The following is a 17093-nucleotide window of genomic DNA, read 5'->3' as shown; positions in this document are numbered from 1 at the left end:
CTGAAATTCCCGGGCGCCCCGCCCCCCTAGGGCTTGCCCTCCGGTCTCCAAGGCGTCGCGCCGGAAGTGACCTCAGACGGTGGCGAGGAGACGCGGGGAGCTTCCGGCGGCGGTGACCGCGGCTGCGGGGGTGAGTGTGAATCCCCTCAGTCTCTGGGTTATTTGGTGTTGCGCGTTCGGCTTGGCGTGGTGTGTGGAGAAGGCGCAGGCCAGACGGCGTGGAGGTGGGAGCGAGGGCAGGCGGCCCGTTTGTGGGTGCTCGTGGGAGGGGGCTTCCGGGTTTGCAGACGTGTTTGCTTTTAGGCTTCGGGGTTCCAGGCCTTTCAGTCCTTCGTAGAGGCGGGCAGGAGCTGCGGGCCACATCGGGTGCTCAGGGGCCAGGTACCAGGGGTATGATTGGGGGCGCGAGGCTGAGCACAGGAGGATTCCTGATAGTTTGGGAACTGTGCAGGGTGTGAGGCATAAATGACCCAAGGCGTAGCCTAAGTTTTAGCACTGTTTATGGCTGCTGCAGCTCGCCCACCCATTACTCCATGCCTCACTTTACTTTTGCACAATGGTCTAGGGTGGCGGGGCGAGCGAATGCCACATCCACGACTGATAGCTTGAGGACAGAGGTGAACTGAGGTCTGAGAGGGAAAAGTGGCAGAGAAATTAATAATCCCTGCCAGGGTGCAACTTCTGAATCTTGGGGACTTCCCCAGATTCTTCCCTGCGATTGGTGTCGGAGCTTATTATCAGTACTCAGTGTGTGATAGTGAATTTATCGGTAATTGACATGTTGAGTGGTTTGTGTTTTGGTGTGTGGGCAGCATAGTCCTTCCTTGCTTGGCAAGTTGATTTTCAGTGAATGTCCCAATTCAGAGCTCGGTGTCCTAACATCCTGCAGCTGCAGGTGAGGAACATAATTGAAGTAAAGTGGAAAATGTGTCATTTTTCTGTTCTCATCAGCCAGAGGAGCAGGGGTACTAGAGTTCCAAATTCAGCCAGAGCAACAGGACGGGGCTTCCAAATTTGTGTCTCAAAGGAGTGTACTACTGATAGTGAGAGTTTTTCAGAATTTTAGCCAGGCATTTATTCAATCTTTTATGATGACCTGATTGGTAAGATGGAGAATTTACTAGATTGTGGTAAAATTAGATGATCTTTGAACATCTGTCTCTGGAGAGGTTTGATTTATGGACATAACTTACTGCTAGGATTCTGGAGAGCTAATTTGAGGCTTTGTCACTTCCTTTATATACCATATGTATTTTAAGTCTTATCTGAAATGTGTGCTTATCAAATTTGTTGCCTTTATTAAGAGAGAAAGTATCACCTGCTTAATCTCAAGATTTACCCAGTGCAGTTTAATGAATTGGAAGGGTCATATAAAGTGAGGAATTTCACTTGGGTTAAAAAATTCAGTTATATCAGTTAATGATAGTAGAGATGGACCTTAGGAAGGTTTGTGAAATAAAAGGATATGGCATGTCAGTCATGTGAATCAGTGATGTGGTTAGCCTGTGAGAAGAACCGATGTGACCTACAGTAGTGGACATCAGGAGAATATAAAACCTAGAATGCGAAAGGAAGTACCTCACTTGATCCCATCACTGGTTGGCCCACACCTGGGTAATTAGGTTTAGGTTTGGGTATTTTGTAAAAGGAAATTAGTTTTGGGGTGGAAGTTGAATGGAGTCAGAATTTGTCAAATTTTAAAAAGTGGTTTTTTATTGGCAGTCTGAAGATACAGTGCACTTGATTGTCTTGGTGTGAGTGATTCCTTTTCCCCTTGTCATTTCAGGTATATTCAGAATCACTTTGTTAAGAATTTTTGTGTCCATGTACATCAAGTATATTGGTCTTGAGTTTTTTTTTTTTCTTACGATGTTTTTGGCAGAGTCATGCTATCTTTATAAAATCATTTGGGAAAAATGCTCCTTACTCTTTTATTTTCTGAAAGAGTTTATGTAGGATTTTTTTTGTTGTTGTTGTTATCATTAATCTACAATTACATGAAGAACATTATGTTTATTAGGGTCCCCCCTTCACCAAGCCTCCCCCACAAACCCCATTACAGTCACTGTCCATCAGCATAGTAAGATGCTATAGAGTCACTACTTGTCTTCTGTCTGTTGCACAGCCCTCCCCATCCCCCCACCACATTATATATGCTAATCATAATACCCCCTTTCTTCTCCCCCCCCCCTTATCCCTCCCTACCCACCCATCCTCCCCAGTCCCTTTCCCTTTGATAACTGTTAGTCCATTCTTGGGTTCTGTGATTCTGCTGCTGTTTTGTTCCTTCAGTTTTCCTTTGTTCTTATACTCCACATATGAGTGAAATCACTTGGTACTTGTCTTTCTCTGCCTGGCTTATTTCACTGAGCATAATACCCTCTAGCTCCATCCATGTTGTTGCAAATGGTAGGATTTGTTTTCTTCTTATGGCTGAATAATATTCCATTGTATATATGTACCACATCTTCCTTATCCATTCATCTACTGATGGACACTTAGGTTGCTTCCATTTCTTGGCTATTGTAAATAGTGCTGTGATAAACATAGGGGTGCATCTGTCTTTTTCAAACTGGGCTCCTGCATTCTTAGGGTAAATTCCTAGAAGTGGAATTCCTGGGTCAACTGGTATGTCTATTTTGAGCATTTTAAGGAACCTCCATACTGCCTTCCACAATGGTTGAACTAATTAACATTCCCACCAGCAGTGTAGGAGGGTTCCCCTTTCTCCACAACCTTGCCAACATTCGTTGTTGTTTGTCTTTTCGATGTTGGCCATCCTAACTGGTGTGAGGTGATATCTCATTGTGGTTTCAATTTGCATTTCTCTGATAACTAGCGATGTGGAACATCTTTTCATGTGTCTGTTGGCCATCTGCATTTCTTCTTTGGAGAACTGTCTGTTCAGCTCCTCTGCCCATTTTTTAATTGGATTATTTGCTTTTTATTTGTTGAGGTGCATGAGCTCTTTATATATTTTGGATGTCAAGCCTTTATGGGATCTGTCATTTACGAATATATTCTCCCATACTGTAGGGTACCTTTTTGTTCTATTGATGGTGTCCTTTGCTGTACAGAAGCTTTTCAGCTTGATGTAGTCCCACTTGTTCATTTTTGCTTTTGTTTCCCTTTCCCGGGGAGATATGTTCCTGAAGAAGTCACTCAAGTTTATGTCCAAGAGATTTTTGCCTATGTTTTTTTCTAAGAGTTTTATGGTTTCATGACTTACATTCAGGTCTTTGATCCATTTCAAATTTACTTTTGTGTATGGGGTTAGACAGTGATTCATTTTCACTCTCTTACATGTAGCTGTCCAGTTTTGCCAGCACCATCTGTTGAAGGGACTGTCATTTCCCCACTGTATGTCCATGGCTCCTTTATCATATATTAATTGACCATATATGTTTGGGTTAATGTCTGGAGTCTCTATTCTGTTCCACTGGTCTGTGGCTCTGTTCTTGTGCCAGTACCAAATTGTCTTGATTACTGTGGCTTTGTAGTAGAGCTTGAAGTTGGGAAGTGAGATCCCCCCACTTTATTCTTCCTTCTCAGGATTGCTTTGGCTATTCGGGGTCTGTGGTGTTTCCATATGAATTTTTGAACTATTTGTTCCAGTTCGTTGAAGAATGTTGTTGGTAATTTGATAGGGATTGCATCAAATCTGTATATTGCTTTGGGTAGGATGGCCATTTTGACAATATTAATTATTCCTAGCCAAGAGCATGGGATGAGTTTCCTTTTGTTAGTGTCCTTGTAATTTTCGAGTGTCTTGTAGTTTTCAGTGTATAGGTCTTTCACTTCCCTGGTTAGGTTTATTCCTAGGTATTTTATTCTTTTTGATGCAATTGTGAATGGAATTGTTTTCCTGACTTCTCTTTCTGTTAGTTCATCATTAGTGTATAGGAAGCAACAGATTTCTGCATATTAATTTTATATCCCACAACTTTGCTGAATTCAGATATTAGATCTAGTAGTTTCGGAGTGGATTCTATAGGGTTTTTTTATGAATGATATGTCATCTGCAAACAGGGACAGTTTAACTTCTTCCTTGCCAATCTGGGTGCCTTTTATTTCTTTGTTTTCTCTGATTGCAGTGGCTAGGACCTCTGGAACTATGTTGAATTAAAGTGGGGAGAGTGGCCATCCTTGTCTTGTTCCCAATCTTAAAGGAAAAGCTTTTGGCTTCTCACTGTTGAGTGTAATGTTGGCTGTGGGTTTGTCATATATGGCCTTTATTATGTTGAGGTACTTGCCCTGTATACCCATTTTGTTGAGAGTTTTTATCATGAGGGATGTTAAATTTTGTTGAATGCTTTTTCAGCATCTACGGAGATGATCATGTGGTTTTTGTCCTTCTTTTTGTTGATGTGGTGGATGATGATGGATTTTCGATAGTTATACCATCCTTGCATCCGTAGAATAAATCCTGCTTAATCATGATGGATGATCTTTTTAATGTAATTTTGAATTTGTTTGCTAATATTTTGTTGAGGATTTTTGCATCAATTTCATCAGCGATATTGGTCTGTAATTTTCTTTTTTTGTGGTGTCTTTGCCTGGTTTTGGAATTAGTGATGCTGGCCTCATAGAATGAGTTTATGAGTATCCCCTCCTCTTCTACTTTTTGGGAAACTTTAAGGAGGATGGGTATTAGGTCTTCACTAAATGTCTGATAAAATTCAGCAGTGAAACAATCTGGTTCAGGAATTTTGTTCCTAGGCAGTTTTTTTTATTACCAATTCAATTTCCTCACTGGTAATTGGTCTGTTCAGATTTTCTGTTTTTTCCTGGGTCAGCCTTGGAAGGTTGTATTTTTCTAGAAAGTTGTCCATTTCTTGTAGGTTATCCAGTTTGTTAACATATAATTTTTCACATTATTTTGTAATAATTGTTTTTATTTCTGTGGTGTCTGTAGTGATATTTCCTTTCTCATTTCTGATTATGTTTATGTGTGTAGACTCTCTTTTTTTCTTGATAAGTCTCGCTAAGGGTTCATCTATTTTGTTTATTTTCTTGAAGAACCAGCTCTTGGCTTCATTGATTCTTTCTCTTGTTTTATTCTTCTTGATTTTATTTATTTCTGCTTTAATCTTTATTATGTCCCTCCTTCTACTGACTTTGGGCCTCATTTGTTCTTCTTTTTCTAGTTGCGTTAATTGTGAGTTTAGACTGTTCATATGGGGTTGTTCTTCTTTCCTGAGGTAGGCCTGTATTGCAGTGTATTTCCCTCATAGCATGGCCTTCGCTGCGTTGAAGAGATTTTGTGGTGTTGAATTATTGTTGTCATTTGTCTCCATATATTGCTTGATATCTATTTTTATTTGGTCATTGACCCATTGATTATTTAGGAGCATGCTATTAAGCCTCTGTGTTTGTGGGCTTTTTTGTTTTCTTTGTGTAATTTTTTAATAGTTTCATACCTTTGTGATCTGAGAAGCTGATTGGTACACTTTCAATCTTTTTGAATTTAGTGAGGTTCTTTTTGTGGCCTAGTATATGATCTATTCTTGAAAATGTTCTATGTGCACTTGAGAAGTATGTGTATTCTGGTGCTTTTGGGTGGAGTGTTCTGTAGATGCCTGTTAGGTCCATCTGTTCTAATATGTTATTCAGTGCCTCTATCTCCTTACTTATTTTCTGTTGGTTAATCTGTCCTTTGGAGTGAATGATATGTTGAAGTCTCCTAATACGAATACATTACTTTCTATTTCCCCTTTACTTTTGTTAGTACTTGTATTGCATATGTAGGTGATCCTGTGTTGGGAGCATATATATTTATAATGGCTATATCCTCTTGTTGGACTGACCCCTTTATCATTATGTAATGTCCTTCTTTGTCCCTTGTTACTTTGTTTTGAAGTCTATTTTGTCTGATACAAGTATTGCAACTCCTGCTTTTTTCTCCCTATTAGTTGAATGAAATATCTTTTTCCATTCCTTTACTTTCAGTCTGTGTATGTCTTTGGGTTTGAAGTGAGTCTCTTGTAGGCAGCATATAGACGGGTCTTGTTTTTTTATCTATTCAGTGACTGTGTCTTTTGATTGGTGCATTAAGACCATTTACATTTAGGCTTATTATAGATACATATGGGCTTATTGCCATTGCAGACCTTAGATTTGTGGTTACCAAAGGTTCAAGGGTAATTCCCTTATTATCTAACAGTCTAATTTAACTCACTTAGTATGCTATCACAGACACAACCTAAAGGTTCTTTTTTTTTTCCCAACTTTTTCTTCCTCCTCCTTGCTTTATATATTAGGTATCATATTCTGTACTCTTTTTCTATCCCTTGATTGACTTTGGGGATAGTTGGTTTAATTTTGCATCTGCTTAGTAATTAATTGTTCAACTTCCTTTACTGTAGTGTTATTTCTACTGGTGACAGCTATTTAGCCTTAGGGACACATCCATCTATGGCAGTCCCTCCAAAATACACTGTAGAGGTGGTTTGTGTGAGTATGTTTTCAGCTTTTGCTTATCTGAAAATTGTTTAATCCCTCCTCCTAATTTAAATGATAATCTTGCCAGGTAGAGTATTCTTGGTTCTAGGCCCTTCTGTTTCATTGCATTAAATATATCATCCCACTCCCTTTGGGCCTGTAAGGTTTCTGTTGAGAAGTCTGATGATAGCCTGATGGGTTTTCCTTGGTATGTGATCTTTTTTCTCTCTCTAGTTGCTTTTAAAAGTCTGTTCTTATCCTTGATCTTTGCCATTTTAATTATTATATGTCTTGGTAGTGTCTCCCTTGGGTACCTTGTGGTGGGAGATCTGTGCACCTGCATGGCCTGAGGGACTATCTCCTTCCCCAGATTGGGGAAGTTTTCAGCAATTACCTCCTCAATGACACTTTCTATCCCTTTTTCTCTCTCTTCTTCTTCTGGTCCCTTATAAATGTGAATATTGTTTCATTTGGGTTGGTCACACAGTTCTCTCAATATTCTTTTATTCTTAGAGGCTCATTTTTCTCTCTGTGCCTCAACTTCTTTGTATTCCTCTTCTCTAATTTCTTTTCCATTTACCGTCTCTTCTACTATATCTAATCTGCTTTTAAATCCCTCCATCATATGTTTCATTTCAGATATGGAATATCTTAATGATTGAATCTCCATCGTAATTTCATCCCCGAGTTCTTGAGTATTTTTCTGTACCTCCATGAGCATGTTTATGATTTTTATTTTTAACTCTCTTTCAGGAAGATTGGTGAGTTCAGTTTCATTTGGCCCTTTTTCTGGTGTTTGTGAGATTTTTGTTTGAACCAGGTTCCTTTGACATTTCCTATTTGTATGTGGAGCCCTCTAGTTCCCAGAAGTTCAAGTCTCTGGAGCTGCTCAGCCCCTGGAGTGATGATGGGGTTCGCAAGGGAGCGGTGCTGGTGCCTGAGTGGAGGAAAGAGACGTGTCCTGCTTCCCGGCTGCAGTGCCTGCCTCCACTGTCAGAACCAGTGGGCCGAGCACACAGGAGTAAGCCTCTGTGCTTTGCATCTGTAGTTGCCATAGGTGGGTTATCCCTCTGGCTGGCCTGACACCAGGGCAGGGACTGCTGGTTTGCAATCTGATGCCAGCCTGCCAGCAGGAAGGCTCTGCAGGCTGCATGTCACAGTGCGGGGCCTGGGAGCTGAGTAGCCAGCCGGGGGGATGGAGCACCTGAAGCTCCTCAAAGTTCCCAACCTGCTGGGCAGAGCGCGCCCAGACAACCTTGTCCACCTATCCCTTCTTCCGCACAGCAGGCTTCATGAAAATCCCGCCCCTTCAGCAGCCCTCTTGCTGCTGGGAAGCCTCTCAGACTGCCTGCCTTTTCTTCGTCCCAGAGCAGCCATATGTGGATCCCTGTCCTCCGCAAATGGCTAGAATCTCAGTCTGTCCAAGTATTCTTCCTGTCTTAGCTTTCCAACCCCACTAATCTGCAGAGCACCATGCAGTGTAGGTTTGTGCTCCCAAAGCAGATCTCCAGGGCTGGGTGTTCAGCAGTCCTAGGCTCCCAACCCATCCCTGCTCTGTTTCTCTACCTCCCGCCAGTGAGCTGGGGGGGCAAAGGGCTTGGGTCCTGATGAATCAAGGCTTTGGTACATTACCCTGTTTTGTGAAGTCGGCTCTGTCCTCCAGGTGTATGCAGTCTGGTGCAGCCTTCTTTCCTGTTGCTCTTCTAGGATTAGTTGTATTAACTACATTTTCATATTATATGTGGTTTTGGGAGCTATTGTCTGTTTCACCTCTCATGCCACCATCTTGAATCACTGTTGGAATACATATTTTAAGACTATTAAAGTTCTTTTATTAACAGTATAAACTTGAATATATATTAGTACTTAAAGATTCATGTTGAATGAAGAAGTTAATGTCTTTTCACATCTGATTAAAAATTCTTATTACAACTTTTCATTCTGCATCTTTCTCAAATAAGCATCACAGTGGGCTTGTGATGGAGTATAAATGATAAGAAGGGAAATCCATAGTTTTGTAACATTAAGTAGACAGAGGCTGATCATGAAGGGGGAAGTAAGCCCTAAAGTGTGTGTATTTTGTGCCTTTTACCATTTTCTGTGTGGTGGAGATTGTGTTGCATTGGAAATTCACCTTATCTCTTAAATTCTTGACCTTTTAACAACAAGGGTTTGAACTTTGTGGGTCCACTTTTATGTGGAATTTTTTCAACATGTATATTGGGAAAAGTTTCAGAGTTTTGTGTCAGTTTGAAAACATTTTTCTTTTCTCTAGCTTACTTTACTGTAAGAATACAGTATATAATATGTAACATACAATATGTGTTAATTTTATATTTATTTTATTGGTAAGGTCAAAATACTTAGTATGTAAGTTTTTGGGACATCAGAAGTTACACACACATTTTCAACTGCATAGCAGTAGGTGCCCCTAACCTCCATGTTATTCAGGAGTTGACTGTACTGATAATTATTGCAAGTCGTGATGAGTACATGGGTCTTCATTATGCTCGTTTGTCTACATTTGTGTATGTTTGAAAATTTCTGTAATAAAATGTCAAAAAAATCTAATGGATGAGCCTGCTAATACATTGTTTCTGATCTGTCAGTATAGTTTTCTGATACTTGCTTAGTTAGATCACTAGAGAACTATCTGAGTTTGTCGTTTCTGGTTTCTATATCGACATAGTCTTTTTACCTTAGGAGTACTTTTTGTTCCTTTATGTGCTTTTTTTTTTTCTGTTTTCTTCTTTTAGACTTTTAAAATTTGATATATATTTATGAAATTAATATTTGAAAACAGCTTGACATTTCTTATGTTTTATGGAAAACAATAAGCCAGTATTCCTTTTTGTACTTAACATTGTATGTTTATACTCATCTGCTATTTCCTGACTTCCTTTTGTGTGTAGAACAGTGTTAGATTTCATATTGTTTATAAGATTTTACATAAGATGTGCTTAAAGGATATTGTATTTTTTAGAACCATTTCTAGAAAGAGCCAAGACATCTAGATATAAACATTTAGATACTCTAGATTTTGAGTGATTAACTTCTGTCAGATCTGTTATACCTAATTCATCCATTGATTGAATAAATATTTGAGTTCCCACTTTAGGCACTTTTTTTAGCTGAACAAGACACAGACAAGGTCCCTTGCCCACACGAAGCTTACATCTTAGTGGTGATCGATTTTGAGCTCATAACAGATGAGGTGTTGGAGAGTGTTGGGAAGTAGCTATGTCAGATTGGGTACCCAGGAAAGGTGCCTTTGGGGTGATAACATCTTAGTCAGTACCAGAAAGACAAGATGGAACTGGCTATTCATAGAGTTGGGGAAAGAGAGTTCTGAGAATACCTGGTACAAAGTCATGGAGGGAACTTGATATATTTTAAGTATTGTTGTTAAGCAGGATCGTGGCACTGACTTACATTTTAAAGTTTGCTCTAGCTGCTGTGTAGAGAAAAAATTGAAGGAGGGGCAGGAGTGGAAGCAGAGAGACCAGTTAGGAGACTCCTGCAATAATGACATGACAGTGGTTTGGACTAGGACGTGGTAGTGGAGATGCAGAGAAATGGACATGTTTTTCAGGTGGAGAAAACAAGACTTGCTGATGGATTGAATGTACAGGATGAAGGGCAGTCAAGAATGATTTTTCCTTTTTCTTTTTTCTTTTCTTTTGGCCTAACAACGTGGTGGATTTTGGTGCCATTTATTGAGATGGGAAAGGCTTGGGAAGGAACAAATTGGGGGTGTTGAGTGTGGACTGGAGAAATCAAGAATTCTCTTTTGGACATTTATGGGATGGATAATAGACATCTTAGTAAGAACTGTTTTGTATGTGAGTTGTCATCTTATCTTTTGTGAAAACTTCTAGGAAATCTTCTGATTTTGGAGGAATGGCTAAATATTGTGGTGTTACATAGTGGCTATGTTTGGTACATATACTGTACCTCCTTTTTTATTGATATAGTTTATGTTCAGTCATGTGCAGTTGGGAAGTGTACAATTCAGTGAGTTTTGATAAATGTGGAAATCCTTGTAACTATGGCATTAGTAAAAATACAGAATATTTCCATTACACCAGAAGCTCGTGTGCCCCTTTCCAACCAGTTCTCCACCCTAGAGGCAGTCACTTCTGATTTTTTTCACTATAGTTTTGTGTCTTGTAGAAATTCTTACAGACTCATATAAAATGTATTCAGCTGTGTGATGTCTTTCACTCAATTTTTGAGAATAATCTGTATTGTAGCATAGGTTGTTTTGTTAAGTCGTGTTCCATTAAAAAGATACCATAATTTATCTTTTCTCCTTGTTTCTAGTTTTTGGCTATTGTAAATAAAGCTACTATGTACACTTGTGTAGAAATCTTTTGGTGAATATGTGTTTTCATTTCTCTTGGGTAAACCCTAGGAATGAAATTTTGGGCCACAGGTGTGTGTTTCATGTTATAAGACACTGCCAAACTCTTTTCAAAGTGGTTGTATCGTTTTACACTATCAGCAATATAAGGGAATTCGGTTTGCTCCATGTCATCATACACATTTGGTAATATCTACCAGTACTTTTCATTTTAACCCATTGTAGTTGGTGTGAAATGGTATCTTATGGAATTTTTTTTTACAATTTGATGCTTTTTTTATTGTAACATACATAAAACTTACAATTTTAACCATTTCTAAGAGGTTATAGTTCCCTGGCACTGGGTATACTCACATTGTTGTGCAACCATCAACATCATCTGCTTCCAGAACTTTCATTGTCCCAAACTGAAACTGTACCCATTAAACAGTAACTTCCCAATCCTTCCTCCTCCAGCACCTGGCAACCACCATTCTACTTTCTGTGTGACAGACTAGTTTCTTGTAACAAGTGGTCTCTTAACTACTCTAGGACCTCATATAAGTGGAATCATACAAGAGCTGTTCTTGTGGCTGGTTTATTTCACTAAGTATAATGTCTTTGAGGTTCATTTACATCGTGACATACATCAGAGCTTCCTTTTTAAAACAATAATATTTCATTGTATGTATATACCACATTTTGTTTATCCATTCATCCATCATGGACATTTGGGTAATCTTACTGTGTTTTCCTTTCCCTGTTAATTAAAGGTTAATGGTTGACAGCCTTTCATATGTTTATTGGCCACTCAGGATACCTTTTTTGCCAGCTTTAAAAAAAGAGTTCTTCCCTTTTTATTACTGATTAATAAGCATTCCTTACGTTTTCTGGATGCAAGTCCTTTTTCAGATAAACCAATTATGAATATTTTCTCCTTGATGGTGGCTTACCTTTCTTCCCCCTCTTCTTTTGATATGGTATTAGAAGAGGGTAGAAACATCTTTTTGCCTTCATAAATCTGGAAGTATTCTTCAAGTGCTTGGCTGCCTGAGAGGTAGCCTTCATTGGAGTGATTCTGGGATGGGAGGTAGATGTTATAGAATACCTCCTAAGCATTTTATTACAGTATTATTATTTTAAATGTATGACTGTCTAAACCCATTCAGAGATCAATTTGGTTTGAAAAACAATTTTTTAAAATTTTGTTTGGGAAAAAAATGTTTTGTAGTACAATATAGGGAATATAGTCAATAATAGTGTAATAACTTTGTATGGTGACAGACAATAACTACACTTAGGTGGTGAGCATTCATATGTATAGAAACGTTAAATCACTGTGTGGTCCATCTGAAACTAAATATGTCAACTATACCTCAATAAATTTTTGAAGTTTTCTGCTCCGGTACATTGTAATCAACTCTAGGTGATTTTACCGTTTAACTGATTGAGGCCCTATCCTAAGAAAATAATTTAAGACAAGCACTAAATGAATTTATCCTTGCTGTGTTAACTGTAATTATGAAAAATGAAATTAACTAAATGTCCATTGAGAAGAAAACTCTGATATATGAATCCAATGAAATAGTGTGCACAAAATTAGGAAATATGCTGTTGTACTAAGAAGCTGACTTTATGCAGTTACAGATATTTAAAATAACCATTGTAATCTGTGTTGCAAATTCCCCATCTATAAAATGGGGTAGTAAAATAGCTACCTCATAAGGTTGTCATATGGATTGAAGTAAAAGAATGCCCTAGAGTTATAGCTCGTGCCTGAGACATAGTATGCAATAAGTGCTAGCTGTTCCTGTTACACAGTGCAGTGGTGTATGTATAAAGGCTGTGGGATTGTGTGTTCCATTCGTGTTTTATTAACGGGAATTGTTTTCCCCTTTCTTTTATCTACCATATTAAATCATCAGTGAATTCAAACCACCACTTATACTGGTCTTAATCCATCAATTTCTTTCCATCTCCATTGATTCTAGCTAGTGTAAGTTATTACCATTTTCTCTCAAATGGTCTCTCATTGCCTCCCAGCTTGCCTTATCACATCTTTTTTTGCACCTCTTAGAATTTGTATTTTTTAATGGTGACTTGATGAGCAGAACTTATAAATTCTGATGAACTCTTATCATGTTTTTTCTTTTCTGATTAGTACTTATTTGTGTTTTGTCTAAGAAATCTTTCTCTATCCCAAAGTCACTAAAATACTCTATTTTTTGTTTCCCTAGTAGCTTTAGTTTTAGTTCTTATGTTTAGATAGTTTGCTTCAAGTTAATTTTTTGTGTTTGATATGGGATAAGAATAGAAGTTTATTATTATGTATGTCCACTTGTTCAAGCACCATTTATTGAAAAACACTTTGATCTCTCCATTGATGTATCTTGGTACCTTGATCAGAAGTAAGTTGACCATATGTGTGTGGGTCTGTTTCTAGACTTTGTTCTGTCCCATTGATCTATTTGTCTGTCTTTGCACCAATACCACAGTGATTTCTGTGGCTTTATAGTAAACTTGAAATAAGGTAGTATAAACATCTTACTTTGTTTTCTTTTTCTTGATTGTTTTGGTTATTCTAAGTATTCTGTATTTCCATATGTATTTTAGAACCAGTTTTTCAGTTTCTCCAAAAAGTTTGGCTGAGATTTTTATTGATAATTTTATTTGATCCATAGATCACCTTGGGGAAAATTGACATTAAGCCCTTCAACTCAGGAATGTAGTACATTCTCTGCATTTATATAGATCTTTTTAAATTTTTCTCTGGAGTCTTTCATAGTTTTCATTGTAGAGGTCCTACACATTTTTTATTACATTTATTCCTAAATGTTTTGTTTTTTAATATCATAAGTAGTATTTTAAAATTTCAGTTGATTTTTGCTATTACAAGGAATACAGTTATTTTTATTGAGCCTGTATCCGTAACCTTGCTAAATTCATTAATTCTAGTAGGTTTCTTTTTTTTTGCATATTCCTTAGGGTTTCTATATACACAATCATAAAGTTTATAAATAAACATAATTTTATTCTAATATTTATGCTTTTATTTATTGTTTTATTTCATTGGGTGGGACCTACAAAAGAACAGAATAAAATAGAAGTAGAAATGGTGAGAGTGGGCATCCTTGCCTTGTCCAGTCTTTGGGGAAAAGGATTCATTATGTCACCATTAATATGTTAGCTGTTCTTGTTTCATAGATGCCACCACCACCCCCAACTTTTGAGTCCTGAATCAGTGTTGAATTTTGTCAGATTATCTTTGTGCATTTATTGGTACACTCATACATGATTTCTTCATTTTGTTAAGTTGTAGAACACATTGATTTTTTAAAATTAAATGTTTTACTTGTGATCATTGTAGATTCATATACATTTGTAAGAAATAATGCAGAGAGATTCCATATACCCTACACAGTTTTCCCCATTGGTAACATTTTGCAAAACTGTAGTACATTGTCACTACCAATATATTGACATGGTCAAGATACAGAATTTTTCTATTACCATGAGGATCCCTCATATTGCCCTTTCATAGTCATCCCTATTTCCCTCCTGTCTCTACTCCTCTAGCCCCTGGGAACCACTAATCTCTTCTCCATTTCTATAGTTTGTCATTTCAAAAATGTTACACAAATGGAGTCATACAAAATGTACCCTTCTGGGGTTGGTCTTTTTTCTTTTTTTCCACTTTTTCTTGATGGTATAGATGTAGCACAGTTTCTTGATGTAGCACAGTTTTAACTGTTCATCCATTGAAGGACATCTAGGTTGTTTCTAGTTAGGGGCTATTAGGAGTAAAGCTGATATAAATGTTTATGTACAGGTTTTTGTGTGGGCTTAAGTCTTCCTATCTCTGGGATAAATGACAGTTTTTGGGTCATGTAGAAGTTGCATTTTAAAGTTAGCTTTTTATACATTGCCATGTTGTTTTCCAGAGTGGCTGCATCATACAGTGTATGAGTATTGAGATTTTCCACATCCTTGCCAGGGTTTTGTGGTGTCACTTTTTTATTTTAGCCATTCTAGTGGGTGTTCTAGTGATACCTTATTCTGGTTTTAATTTGCATTTCCATAATGGTTAATGATGTTGAACATCTTTTCATATGCTTGCTTGCCATCTGTGTATCTTTGTTGAAATGTCTTTTTGTGTCTTTTGCCCATTTTTATTGTTTTTTTTTTTTTTTTTTTTTTTTTACTATTTTTGAGTTTTTTTGTATGTTGTAGGTACTGGTCCTTTGTCTTTGTCAGACATGACATTTGCAAATACTTTTTCCCAGACTATAACTTTTTTAATCCTTCTAACAAGGTTTTTTGTAGAACAAAGCTTTTACTCTTCAAGAAATCCCATTGATTAGTTTCTCTTTTTATGGATCATGCTTTTGGTGTCAAATCTAAGAAGTCTTTGCTTTACCCTAGGTCCCAAAGGTTTCTCTTAACGTTTTTCCTAAAAGTTTTACAGTTTGGCATTTTACATTTAAGTCCGTGATCCATTTTGAGTAAATTTATTTACATTTAAGTCCATGATCCATTTTGAGTAAATTTATTTATTTATTTGATATTTTTTAAATTGAAGTATAGCTGATATACAATGTTACATTGGTTTCAATTGAGTAAATGTTGATGTAAGTTATGAGACTTGGGTCAAGTTTCATTTTTTACTGATGAATATCCATTTGCTCCAGTACCATTTGTTGTAAAAGTAATGTTACCTCTATTGAATTATTACTTTTGCAGTTTGTCAAAAAGCAGTTCAGCATATTTGTGTGGGTCTATTTCTGGGTTTTCTGTTCCATTCCATTGATTTATGTGCCTGTCCTCCTGTCAGTACTACATAGTCTTAATTACTGTACCTATATAATAATTCTGGAAATTGGGTAAATGATTGCTCCCATTTTCTAGTCAAAATTGATTTAACTATTTTAGTACCTTTGCCTTTCCACATAAATTTTAGAGTAATGTTATCTATATTAACAAAAAATTATTACTGGGATTTTGATAGAAATTGCATTAATCCTTATACTAATTTGGGGAAAATCAACATACTTACTGTGTTGAACCTTTCAATCCATGAACATATGTCTCTCCATTTATGTCTTTGATTTTTTTCATAACCATTGTAGAGTTTTCAACATACAAATACTGTACATGTTTTGTTAGATTTATACCTAGTATTTCATTTTTTTGAGCAATTTTAAGTGGTATTGCATTTGAAATTTCAGTGTCCATGAAATCATTGCTAGTGTATTAAAATAAGATGGACTTTTGTATCTTGTATCTGCGATCTTGCTGAACTCGCTTATTAGTTTTGTAGATCTTTGGGATTTACTTTGTGGACAATCATGTCATCTGCAGATGGCAGTATGATTTTTCCCTTTCCAGTCTGGGTGCCATCTGTTTCTTTTTCTTGCCTTATTGCAAGAACTTCCAGTGCTATGTTGAATAAGATTGGTGAGCGTGGACATCCTTGCCTTGTTCCGGATCCTGGGAAAGCATTCAGTCTTTTACTGTGAAGTGTGATATTAGCTGTAGGTTTTTGGTAGACGTTCTTCATTAAATTGATAAAATTGCTCTTATGAGAGTTTTTATCAGTAGATATTGAATTTTGTCAGATGCTTTTCTGCATCAGTTGCTATGATTGTGTGATATTTCTTCTCTAGCCTATAAATATGATAGGTTATGTTGGTTTTCTAGTACTGAACTAGCATTGTGTCCTTGAATTAAACCTCATTTAATTATGGGATATAATTCTTTTTGTATGTTGTTGAATTCTGTTGGCTGATATTTTGAGAAGGAATTTTATTTCTGAACTCATGAGGGAGGTTCTGTAGTTTTGTTCGGTGGTGGTGGTGATTGTTTTGAGACTGTCTTTGGTTTTGGTATCAGGAGAATTTTTCTCCATTTGGTGTGATAAAAATGACTTTCTCATTTATTTTGTTATTGTGGTAAAATGAATTTACAGATTTCTAAAATATTAAACTAACCTTGTACTCTAGGAGTAGACACCTAAATAATGATACAGTACCTTTTAAAATGTATTGCTGGATTTGATTTTTTTTTTTGAGGATAATTGGTCTGTACCTGTACAGGACGTTGTTGTTGTTGTGTTTTGGTAAGGCTTTCCATATTAGGGGTATGCAGGACTTGGTGAATGCGTTGGGAAGTGTATCATTCTGTGTTTTCTGAAAGTTTGTATAAGATTGGCATTATTTTGTAAGGACATATTTGATAAAATTTACCGGTAAGGCCATCTAAGCCTGGAGTTTTCTTTGTGAAAAGGTTTTAAAGATTCAATTATTTTTCTTCA

The 17093-nt window shown here is 37.1% G+C and overlaps 1 protein-coding gene across 5 annotated transcripts in view; it reads left to right on the top strand.

Moving 5' to 3' along the window:
- The window catches only part of EDC3 (enhancer of mRNA decapping 3), a 73715-nt gene that overhangs the window by 202 nt on the left and 56420 nt on the right, over window positions 1-17093 (top strand). The window contains exon 1 of one of the 5 annotated variants that reach the window (XM_073212188.1): window positions 31-130. The exons of 1 other annotated variant lie outside the window; for it this stretch is intronic. The gene's annotated coding sequence lies outside the window, so the exon portion shown is untranslated. Of the gene's footprint in view, window positions 1-30; window positions 225-7306; window positions 7499-17093 lie in introns of those variants that run through there. 3 more of the 5 variants (XM_073212189.1, XM_073212190.1, XM_073212191.1) reach the window with 3 other exon arrangements.

The sequence above is a fragment of the Manis javanica genome, chromosome 8 (assembly GCF_040802235.1).
Source record: "Manis javanica isolate MJ-LG chromosome 8, MJ_LKY, whole genome shotgun sequence".
Lineage (NCBI taxonomy): Eukaryota > Metazoa > Chordata > Mammalia > Pholidota > Manidae > Manis > Manis javanica.
Note: the sequence above shows the minus strand (reverse complement) of the source record. Positions and strands in the feature narration are given on the sequence as shown.